This window comes from Dipodomys spectabilis, unplaced genomic scaffold (genome assembly GCF_019054845.1).
Source record: "Dipodomys spectabilis isolate Male_0828 unplaced genomic scaffold, ASM1905484v1 ptg000506l, whole genome shotgun sequence".
Classification (NCBI taxonomy): domain Eukaryota; kingdom Metazoa; phylum Chordata; class Mammalia; order Rodentia; family Heteromyidae; genus Dipodomys; species Dipodomys spectabilis.
In genome coordinates this window covers 772,072-783,489 of record NW_024871183.1, presented here as the reverse complement: position 1 = coordinate 783,489, position 11,418 = coordinate 772,072, and the positions used below count along the sequence as shown (strand labels likewise).

The 11,418-nt window shown below is 37.5% G+C and overlaps 1 pseudogene; it reads right to left on the bottom strand.

The window, feature by feature from the left end:
* Window positions 1–8,026: 8,026 nt before the first annotated feature.
* Window positions 8,027–8,155, bottom strand: LOC122099251 (annotated as a pseudogene).
* Between the last annotated feature and the right edge of the window lie 3,263 nt (window positions 8,156–11,418).

Here is an 11,418-nt window from a genome sequence, read left to right as displayed (position 1 = left end):
GACATAGATATGCTACACTCACTACCAGCAAGCCTCATGTAAGTGGATCATGCCCAGGGATGAACCCATGCAGAAAGTGAGAGCCTAACTCAAAAGTAATGATCAAACATAAAGACTCAAAGCAGGGCTCCACAGTAAAAGAGGGCCTACTCAGCCTCCAGCACCACCTTTATTTCCTGAAAGGGAAAAAAAATAACCACAGAAAAAAATATGCCAAGAGGTTAGCAGTGGTACTATTCAGGAATGAAGTTAAGAAAAATAATTTCTGCTTCCTTACAATATCTCATAATGATCTGGTCATCAGGAGAAAACTGGGTCTCCTTCCATCCACCCCCCCCCCTACCACACACACCTCATTGTGCTTTCCAAGATAACTATAAGAACCACAAGACAAATTCCTTTCTGATTCAAGTAAACTCATAATAGGGTAATAGGGCATACTTTGTTAAACATAATTTTGTAGGGCTGAGGGCATAGATCAAGTAGCAGTCTACTTGTCTAGTAAGCCCAGGTCCTGAGTTCAAACCCCAATATTGAAAAAAGTACTGTCATCAAATAATTTTGATGTGCAGAAAACTTAGAGTAACATTTATTACTCTCCAGTAATTGTAACAATAATCTGGTGCTCCAAGATGGAGTATGTCCACATGAATTAGTCTCATGTTACTTGAGAATGTAGAACCAGGCAGCAGACCAAACCCTCTTAGGTGACCCTTAGGTACTCACTGTGGAAATACAAGAGTCAATATTACTGTCCACAAGCTGGTGATTTTCCCCAAACCACTCCACTAGTAAATGACAAAGTCCTATTTTGTTCCAAAACAAGATGTTGGAAATCCTCATTATTTCTATTAAAATTAAATGTCTCTTTAAACAAAGTAAGAGTTTTATGCAGCTAATTTAATCAACTGGTAAATATATATATATATAATATGACATATATAGATATAAATTAAGTCAGTTGCCAGTGACTCATCCTGGCCAGGAATTAAGATTTAAGGATCACTATTCAGTCAGCCTAGGCAGGAAAGATCATGAGACTCTTATCTCCAATTAAACACCAAGAAAACTGTTAATGGAGCTGTGGCTCAAGTGGTGGCGCACTAGACTTGAGCATAATAGCTCAGGGACAGTGCTCAAGTCTCTGAGTTCAAGCCCCAGGACCAGCACACGCACAAAAAGAATTATAGTGATCCATAAAATTTGCCTATTTATTTATTATTAAATGGATTTAATTTGCTCCCTAAATCATAATTTCCACAAACAAAAGAAACAAAGTCCTTGAAAGTAGAGACAGTATGAGAGATCCGATGAATTTTCACCCTGGGCTCAGCTCTAGGTCATGTGCAGCTGTAGGAGGTGTGCAGGAACTGGCTGAGCTGAATTAATTAGATCCTCTAGCAGGAACCTAAATCTTTCCCAAACCGTTTTCCTCCTAAATTCAAATTAGGTCAAACTAACTAACTAAAGTTATATTGCCTTTTCTCAGATACATTTTTTGTGAGAACTCTTTTAACCTTGAAAACAGATTTTACTGTTAAGAAACATGCCTCTCTGAAAACTTGGGTGCAGCCACTAAAAGCACTCTCTTTGTAGATTTATGAAAAATAGTGTTCTATTTTACCAGAAAGGATTAGATGCTACTGACTTGTCTTTTGGAACACTTTTTCATTGATCTTTGTGGGCATTATTACAAACAGTACCTTGTCAGGGGCCTCTGGCAGCGATGAAACTTTCAAAGACAAATGTGAGCTTTAAGTAATTGCTTCTTTGAGGAAGTTTTAGGTTCTGTTGGTGTTTTTGATCAAAGAACCAAAATGAAAGCATTGCCAAACATAAAATTTGGCAGAGAAGTTCACTATAGAATCATTAGCTGCTTCACCTCTCTAGGAAAAACAATGCTTAAAAAGGAATAGATCTAAGTCCAGACACTATGCATATATAAATGTATATTATTGCATTTTGAATTATGAAAACCCTATGAAGTAAATGTCCCATTTTTGCATTGCAGATGAAAAGCAGACTCAGTGTCAGTGCAGTATTTCAAGGACTGTGGATAAGAATTTGAATACAGTGTCTTGTGTGTCTTTGCTCTCAGATGTATCCTCTGCCCTCTTCCTGCCCACCTCTTGTCCTGCTCTCTATGGCAGGAGCTATTGCACCCAGGTACTTTTGCATGGCTTCCAGGGAGTGGGATGGTTAGGACCAGTAGACACTGGGAGACAAGAGGACTCAAGATTGAATACTTTCCCTGTTTTGCTTTGCTTGAAATAACCTTTCTAGAAGCAACTCCAGCTTGAAAAACTACAGCTAGACCCACTGGACCTGAAACTAAGGTATAAAGTCTAATGGAACCTTAGTTCCATTGGGGGAATCTAGCTAAAGTTTTAGCTTCATTACATGGCCTCAACTTTGAAGCTCTAGTAAGTCAACTGCCACCCTGAAGTTGTAGCTTAGTAGTTGTCATTGCTTCTGGTGCACACTAATCTCTGAATTGCCCATCCTACCTTTTCCTGTCAACTATGTAAGCAATTCCTTGCTCCATAGAACTTCAAATACAAAATAAATAGACAAATAGATAAATGAATAAATAATATTTGGCTTGATTTCTCTGCTGCTGACTGCTCTTGACTAATAAAATTTCAAATATAAGTCTGAGCCAGGCCCTGATAGCTCTCACCTGTAATCCTCGCTACTCAAGAGGCTGAGATCTGAGGACTGTGGTTTGAAGCCAGCCTGGGGAGGAAAATCCAAGAGACTCTTATCTCCAGTACACTGTTCAGAAAAGGCCAGAAGTAGCACTGTGGCTCAAGTGTTAGAGTGCTAGCCTTGAGCCAAAGAAGCTGAGGGACAGAGCCCAGGCCCTGAGTTCAACCCTAGAACTGGAGTAATATATCTGTATCTATAGCTCTATATCTATAGATATAGGTATCTATATCTATAGATATAGAAATATAGATATTAATATATGTATATATATAAACATACATAAACATATAAACACACACATATATATGTATGTGTGTGTGTCTGTTTGATGCCATCTCTTGTTTTTGCAATTTTTAAATTGTGATTAAGTGATTGCATAAATATCACAAATTTTACAGTATTGTGGGCTAGTTAAAGTCGCAAACACATTCTAACATTCATGGGGGCAAATTGTCTTTATCATGGCCTATAAAGTTTATGAGTTCTATGAGGTTTGACAATACAGTTATTTCTTCCATATCAGGTGATATGTACATTTCTTTCCTTTTGCTTAGTGTCAGCTGTTCCCTCTTTCCTGCTCATTCCCTCCCTCCCATCACTGCCATTGAGTTGCTTAGTTTGTTTTGATCAATTGTCCAGTGGAGCTTTTTGAGTCTCATTGTTATATGTTTTCTCCTCCTTCCCTCTATTTCTGTGTCCTCCTCCAATGTGCACATATATACCATATATGTGGTCAGCAGCATGGGGTCATTTAGTAATGATTCGACCAGATGAGTGGAGGTCCTTTGTTTCTCAAGCCTTGTTTATTTTGTCTTTTCTCTTTACATTTTGGATTTAACATCCACCTATCTGGGAGACCATGTGCCGTTTGTCTCTTTGCTCTTGGTTTACCTCACTCAACATGATTTCTTATAGTTCCATCTATTTCCCTGTGAATGACATTATTTTATCCTTTCTAATGGCTGCACAATATTCCATTGTATTTAGGTACCACAATTTCTGGATTCATTCATTTGTAGTAGAGCATATGGGTTGTTTCCATATTCTGGCTATTGTAAACAGTGGTGCAATAAACATGGAGGTGCATGTGTCCTTGTATCCTGGTTCCTGTTACTTAGGATAGATGCCTAGGAGTGGTATGGCTGAGTCATAGGGGAGGTCTATATTTAGCTTTCTGAGATGCCTCCAGATGCTTTCCAGAGTGGTTGTATAAGTGTACATTCCCACCAGCAGTGTAATAGTGTTCCTCTTTCTCTGCATCCCCTCTAGCATTTGTCATTGGCTGAATTTAGAACGTGGGCCATTCTGACTGGGGTAAGGTGGTATCTCTGGGTTGTCTTTATTTGCATTTCCTTTACAACCAGGGATGGTGAACATTTCCTCATGGGGTTTTTTTGGCCATTTTTATCTCTTCTTCTGAGAAGTCTCTTTTTAGTTCCCTTGCCCATTTAGTAATTGGTTTGTTGGGTTTGGAAGGGATTGTTTTCTTGAGTTTTCTGTATATACTGGATATTAGCTCCTTGTCTGATACATTGCTCATAAATATTTTTTTCCCAATTAGTTGGCTGTCTTTCTAGTTTGGTTGCTATGCCTTTAGCTGTGTAGAAGCTTTTCATTTTAAGGTAGTCCCATTTGTCCAGTCTCTCTAATTTGTTGTGACCCTGGAACTCTGTTCAGGAAGTTCTTGCCTGTGCCTATAAGTTCAAGTGTCTCTCCTACTCTGTCCTGCAGTAGTTTCAGTTTCAAGTTTGATGTTATGGTCTTTAATGCATTTTGACTTGATGTTAGTGCATGGTGACAGGCTGGGGTCCACTTTTAGTTTTCTGCAGGTGGCAGATTTGATTTGATTTGAGATATTGATTTGAGTTTCCTCTCTTCTTTTTTGTTAATTTTGCCAAAGACCCATCAATTTTATTAATTTTTTTTAAAAAACAGCCTTTTGTTTTATTAATTTTATTTATGGTTTTCTTAGTTTCTATCTCATTGATCTCAGCTCTAATTTTGGTTATCTCACTCCATCTAGTAACCTTAGGTTCATTTTTTTTCCCATGCTTTCCCAGCACCAATAGTTGAAGAAGCTGTGCTTCTTCCACTGTGTGTCTTTGGCTCCTTTGTCAAATATCAGCTGATGTAAGTGTGTGGTTTTATTTTTGTATCTTCTATTCTATTCCATTGGTCTTCGTATCTGTTTTTGTGCCAGTACCAAGCTGTTTTTGTTATTATGGCGCTATAGTAGAGTTTGAAGTCTGGCATCAAGATCCCTTTCATGTTGTCTGTTTTGCCTAGAATTATTTTGGCTATTCTAGGTCCTTTGTTGTTCCATATGAATTTTTGGATTGTTTTCTGTATTTCAGTAATGAACGGTCATTGGGATTTAAATGGGAACTACATTGAATTTGTATATAAAATTTGGCAGTGTGGCCATTTTCACTATATTAAGTCTGCCTATCCAAGAACGTGGAAGGTCTTCCCATTTCTCAATGTACTCTATAATCTCTTTAAGTTTTTATAGTTTTCATTAAATAGTTCTTTTACATCTTTGGTTAGGTTAATTTCTAAATTTTTTTGAGGTTATTGTGAATGGAGTTGTTTCCTTGATTTCCTTTTATATCCTGCTACTTTGCTAAAGTGATTTATAAGTTCTAGGAGTTTGGGAATGGAGTTTTTGGTGTTGCTAAGGTATAATATATCATGTCATCTGAAGAAAGGGATAGTTTAACTTCTTCCTTCCCTGTGCGGATCCCTTTAATGTCCTTTTCTTGCCTTATTGCTTTGGCTAAGGATTCCAGAACTATATTGAAGAGGAGTGGTGAGAGTGGGCATCTTTGCCTTGTTCCTGATTTTTGGAGAATTGGGTTGTAGTTTTTCCCTATTAAGCATAATATTGGCAATTGTTCTGTTGTATATGGCTTTTATTGTTTTAAGGAATGTTCCTTCTATTCCTATTTTCTCCATAGCATTTTAGCATGAATGAATGTTGTATCTTATCAAAAGCTTGTTCTGCATCAATGGAGATAATCATGTAGTTCTTGACCTTGGATCTGTTGATGCAATGGATTACATTTATTGATTTATGCATGTTAAACCATCTCTGCATCTCTGGAATGAAGCCTTCTTGGTTGTAATGTATGATTTTTTTTTATATGTTTCTGGATTCTGTTGGCTAGAATTAAGATCTCTTACGATCTGTGTTTATCAAGGAGATTGGTCTGTAGTTTTCTTTTTTTGTTGGGTCTTTGCCTGGTTTGGGGATGAGTGTCATATAGGCATCATAGAATGAGTTTGGGATGTCTCCCTCTGGTTCTCTTTCTCAGAAGCATCTGAGAAGTATGGGTATTAGTTACTTTTTAAAGTAGTGAATCCATCTGGTCCTAGGCTTTTCCTTGTTGGAAGACTCTGATTGCTTCCTCTTTCTCATTGTAAAATCTTGGCTTATTTAATTGTTCAGTTTGGGCAATTTGTATTTCTCTAAAACTTCATCCATTTCTGCTAGGTTTTCTTTCCTTAGTGAGTATAGTTTCTGGAAATAATTGTTTGGATGACTTTTGTATTTGTTGTAACTTTTCCTGTGGCATCCCTGATCTTATTGATTTGAGTGTCCTCTCTTCTTTTTTGTTAATTTTGCCAAAGACCCATAAATTTTATTAATTTTTTTAGAAACAGCCTTTTGTTTTATTAATTTTATTTATGGTTTTCTTAGTTTCTATCTCATTGATCTCAGCTCTTATTTTGGTTATCTCACTCCATCTAGTAACCTTAGGTTCATTTTTTTTCCCATGCTTTTCCAGCAGTTTCAGCCACAACATGAGATTATTTACTTGGTCTGTGTCTATTTTCTTGATGTGTGCAGGGAGAGTTATAAATTTGCCCCTCAGGATTGCTTTTGTCCTGTCCCACGGGTTTCTTTGTGATGTATATTCATTTTGATTGATTTGTAGGAACTTTTAAATTTCTTCTGTCACCCAGGTGTTGCTCAGAAGCATGCTGTTCAATTTCCATGTATTTGAGCAATTTCTACAGTATCCTTTGTTATTGAGAACTAGCTTGATTCCACTGTGGTCAGATAGGATACAGGGGATTATGTCAATCTCCTTTATTTGCTTAAATTCCTTGTATGAACTATGATATGGTCTATTTTGGAGAAAGTTCCATGAGCTGCTGAGAAGAATGTGTACTGTGTCATTTTAGGGTTGAAAACTCAGTAAATGTCAATTAATTACACTTGAAATATGGGTTACTTAACTCTGTGGCTTCTTTGCCAATCCTCTGGTTGGTAGACCTGTCTTTTGGTGAGAGTGGGGTATTAAAGTCTCCTAGTATTCTTATAGTATTTGGATCTATTTTATTCTTTAACTTTGAGAGTATTTGCTTAACATATTTGGGTGCACCAGTGTTTGGGGAGTATAAGCTAATAATGATAATATCTTCTTCTTGGATTGTTCCCTGTATTAATATGTAGTGTCCTTCTTTTTCTTTCTTTTTTTTTCTTTTGTTTTGGGGGGGCCGGTTGTGGGGCCTGAACTCTGGGCCTGGGTGCTGTCCCTCAGCTCTTCTGCTCAAGGCTAGTGCTCTAACACTTGAGCCACAGCACCACTTCTGGCTTTTTTTTTTCTTTTTGCTTATGTGGTGCTGAGGAATCGAACCCAGGGCCTCATGCATGCAAGGCAAGCACTCTACCACTGAGCCACCTTCCCAGCCCTCTTTTTCTTTTTGCATTGATTTTAATGAAAAGTTTATTTTGTCAGATATCAGGATAGTTACTCTTGCTTTCTTGCTGGGAACATTTTCATGGTAGATCTTGCTCCAACCCTTCACTGGGAATTCATTTTTTATGTTTGGCTGTGAGGTGGGTCTCCTGAAGGCAACAGGTGAATATGTCTTGTTTTCTGATTCAATCTGCAGTTCTTTTTCCTTTTATTGATGAATTGAGGCCATTGATATTTATTTTTTATATTTATTTTTTTATATTTTATTTTTATATTTATTATTATAGAGAGATACATTGTGTTTCCTGTCAATTTCCTGCTTTCCTAAGGTCTTCTTCTTTCCTTTCCTCCTGTGCTTACCAAGTCAGACTTCTAGTGATATCTGCCTGATGTGAATCTCTGAATCTTGATTGCTTTCTTCAGGTTGTTGTGTTCCCTATTAATATTCTTTGTAATGATAGCTTATTGTTTATGAATTCATTTATTTTTTCTTTGCTATTAAAATTTTTAGTTTCTCTATCGAATGTGAATGCTAACTTTGCTGGGTAAATTATTCTGGGCTGGCAGTTATTGGTTCTCAGGGCTTGGATCATACTTTCCCAGGCCTTTGTTCCATTCCTGTGTGGAGAGATCTGCAGTGATTCTGATATTTTTCCCATTATAGTATAGTGGTACTCTACACAATCAGCAGATTTTCTCTAGTAATAAACTATAAAAATGATCCCTGAAAGTATGGTCTTGATGCCATCTCTTTATTTACCTGGAATAGCACACTTCCAACAAATATACTAGTTTTTAAACTTAAATTAGTAATCACATTTTAGTGCATAACAATTCCTTTTAAATATATATATATATATATATATATATATATATATATATATATATATATATATATATATAGGGCTGGGAAGGTGGCTCAGTGGTAGAGTGCTTGCCTTGCATGCCTGAGGCCCTGGGTTCGATTCCTCAGCACCATATAAGCAAAAAGAAAAAAGCCGGAAGTGGCGCTGTGGCTGAAGTGGTAGAGCGCTAGCCTTGAGCTGAAGAGCTGAGGGACAGCGCCCAGGCCCAGAGTTCAGGCCCCACAACCGGACCAAAAAAAAAAATTTATATATATTGGGGGGGGCAGTCTGGTCGTGGAGTCTGAACTCTGGGCCTGGGCACTGTCCCTCAGCTCTTCAGCTCAAGGCTAGCACTCAACCACTTGAGCCACCGCGCCACTTCTGGCTTTTCTTTTCTGCTTATGTGGTGCTGAGGAATCAAACCCAGGGCCTCATGCATGCAAGGCAAACACTCTACCACTGAGCCACCTTCCCAGCCCCTTTTATATATTTTTATCAGCATCAATTAGTTGTAGAAGAACTATTTGACATGTCTATACTTATACCATGCACTTCCATTAGACTCAATCCCTCCTCACTCTCCCTCTTTTCCCTTCCATCTTTTCCAAACCAATCTCAAGCTTCATTATCCATTATTCACACATGAGCATAGAGTAGTTTGATCTCATTTACTCTCCCCTTACCACTAGTACCTATACCCTGGATAAGACCTGTTTTTCCTGCTTGTCATTCACTTGTTTTAGTGTATGGTAATTGTTCAAATGGGTTTCACCATGCCATTTTACATGTGTGTATAAGCAATTTACTCTATTGCTATCCTCATTTGCTCTAATTTTCTCCTATCTCCAGTACTATTACTCAAATGCTTACTGAATTTCATTCTTCTCTCTTCACAGGTGCACTGTACTTCAATATTGTTCATGAGCTAACATTTGTTTTTCCTTTCCCCTATCTCATTCCTCAAACATCCCCCAAATTACAAACATTCTTTATGTGTTTATGTATATGTTAACTTTTTAGGTCTAGCATCAACATATGAGAGAAAACATTTGACCTTTGCTCTTCTGACCATGGCTTACTTCACTTAATGTGTTTCCAGTTCCAACCATTTCTTTTTTCTTCTATTTAGAAATAAAATACATTAAAAAAATTCTATTGTAAAGATGATGTACAGAGGGGTAGCATGATTCAGGTAATGAGTACATTTTCTTTTGAACAGGGTTACCCCCTCCCTCATTCTCTCCCAGTTTTTCCCCTACTGACTTCTCTCCCCCCAAAAGTTGTATAGTTCATTTCCACCTGCTGATTGGTTCGCCCACTGTCCCACTATTTCTGTGTTCCCCCTCCCCAAATCAGATAAGCTTATATACAAGACAAAGGGTACAGAAATCTTATACAGCAACAGAAGGGAATAAAACAGAGAACAAAGGAAAGAAGAAAAGAAAGATATTTTTTAAAAAAAAGAACCACAAACATTACAATAAAAAACTTTTTGCTTCCATTTTTTGCAGTTCATTTCTATAAATACCATTTTATATGCCCATATGTACATACCTACTGAGCCCTTGTGATCCTCTCTTAAGTATATCCTCCTTTGGTCTCACTGTATGAATGTTTAGGCTTCTGTTTAATTAATCATGTCCAAATGTAATTATTTGTCATTACTATCCATTGGATTTTCTTGTAGATTTATAGGCACATTCTAATTATTATAAATGAGGGAAACCATGCAGCCTGTGTTTCTTTGGGTCTGTCTTACTTTGCTTAGTAAAATTTTTTCCAAGTCTTTCATTTCCTTATGAACAAGGCAATGTCATGCTCTCCAATGGAAGCATAGAATTACACTGTGTATACATACCACATTTTCTTTCTTTTTCAAAAAAAGTTTTCTTTTATAGTAAAGATGCTATACAGAGAGGTTACAGTTACATGAGCAAGGCAATGAATATATTTCTTGTCTAGCATTGTTACATACAACAGTTTCTTTTTCTTTTCTTTTCTTTTTTTTATGTCAGTCGTGGGGCTTGAACTCTGGGCTTGGACGCTGTCCTTGTGCTCTTCAGCTCAAGGTGAGTGTCCTACCACTTGAGCCACAGTGCCACTTCCATTTTTTTTTTCTAGTGGTTTATTGGAGATGAGTCTCAAGGACTTTCCTGCCTGGACTGGCTTTGACCCACAATCCTCAGATCTCAGCTTCCTGAGTAGCTAGGATTACAAGCATGAGCCACCAGCGCCTGGCCACATTTTCTTGATCCATTCATCCATTGAGGGGCATCTGAATTGATTTCATGTCTTGTTATGGTAATCAATGATGCAATGAACATGGTCATGCTGGTGGCATTAGTATATCCTGATTTGTGGTCAATTAGTTACATGCCCAGGAGTGGGATTGCTGGGTCATAGGGAAGCTATATGTTTAGTCTTTTGAAGAACCTCCATATTGCTTTCCAGAGTAGTTGAACCAGTTTGCATTCCTAACAACCGTGTAGTAATGTTTCCTTTTGGCCACATCCCCACCAGCAACTGTTAAAGCATATCCTTTGCCAGGCAGAAACTCTTCAGTTTTATGCAATTCCATTTACCTAGGCTTTGATTTGTTCTGATTCTGGATCATTACTTAGGAAGTCTTGAACTGTACCACCCCCTTAACATTTCCCCTATATCTTCCTGTAATATTTCAGGGTATCTGATCTTACATTGAAGTCTTTCATCCATTTGGAGTTGATTCTGGTGCAGGTTGATATATAAGGATCTAACTTCAGTTTTCTGCACATATACTGTGTAGCCAATTCTGCCAGCATCAATTTTGAAGAAGCTGTCCTTTTTTCCATCCTTTGGCTCCCTTATCAAATATTAGGTGGCTATGGGTCTGTAAATTCATTTCTGTGTCTTCTATTTTATTCCATTGGTCCTCTGCCCTATTCTTGTGCCTGTACCAAGTTGTTTTTGTTTGTTTGTTTTTATTACTATAGCTTTGTAATAGAGCTTAAAGCTTGATATTGATATTCCTCCAGCACTGTTCTTCCTACTCAGGATTGTTTATGCTATTCAGGGTCTTCCATTATTCCAGATTAGTTTTTGGATTGTTTCTTCTATACCACTTAAGAATTTTGTTGGGATTTTGATAGGTATTGAATTGAATTTGTAGATAGCTTTGG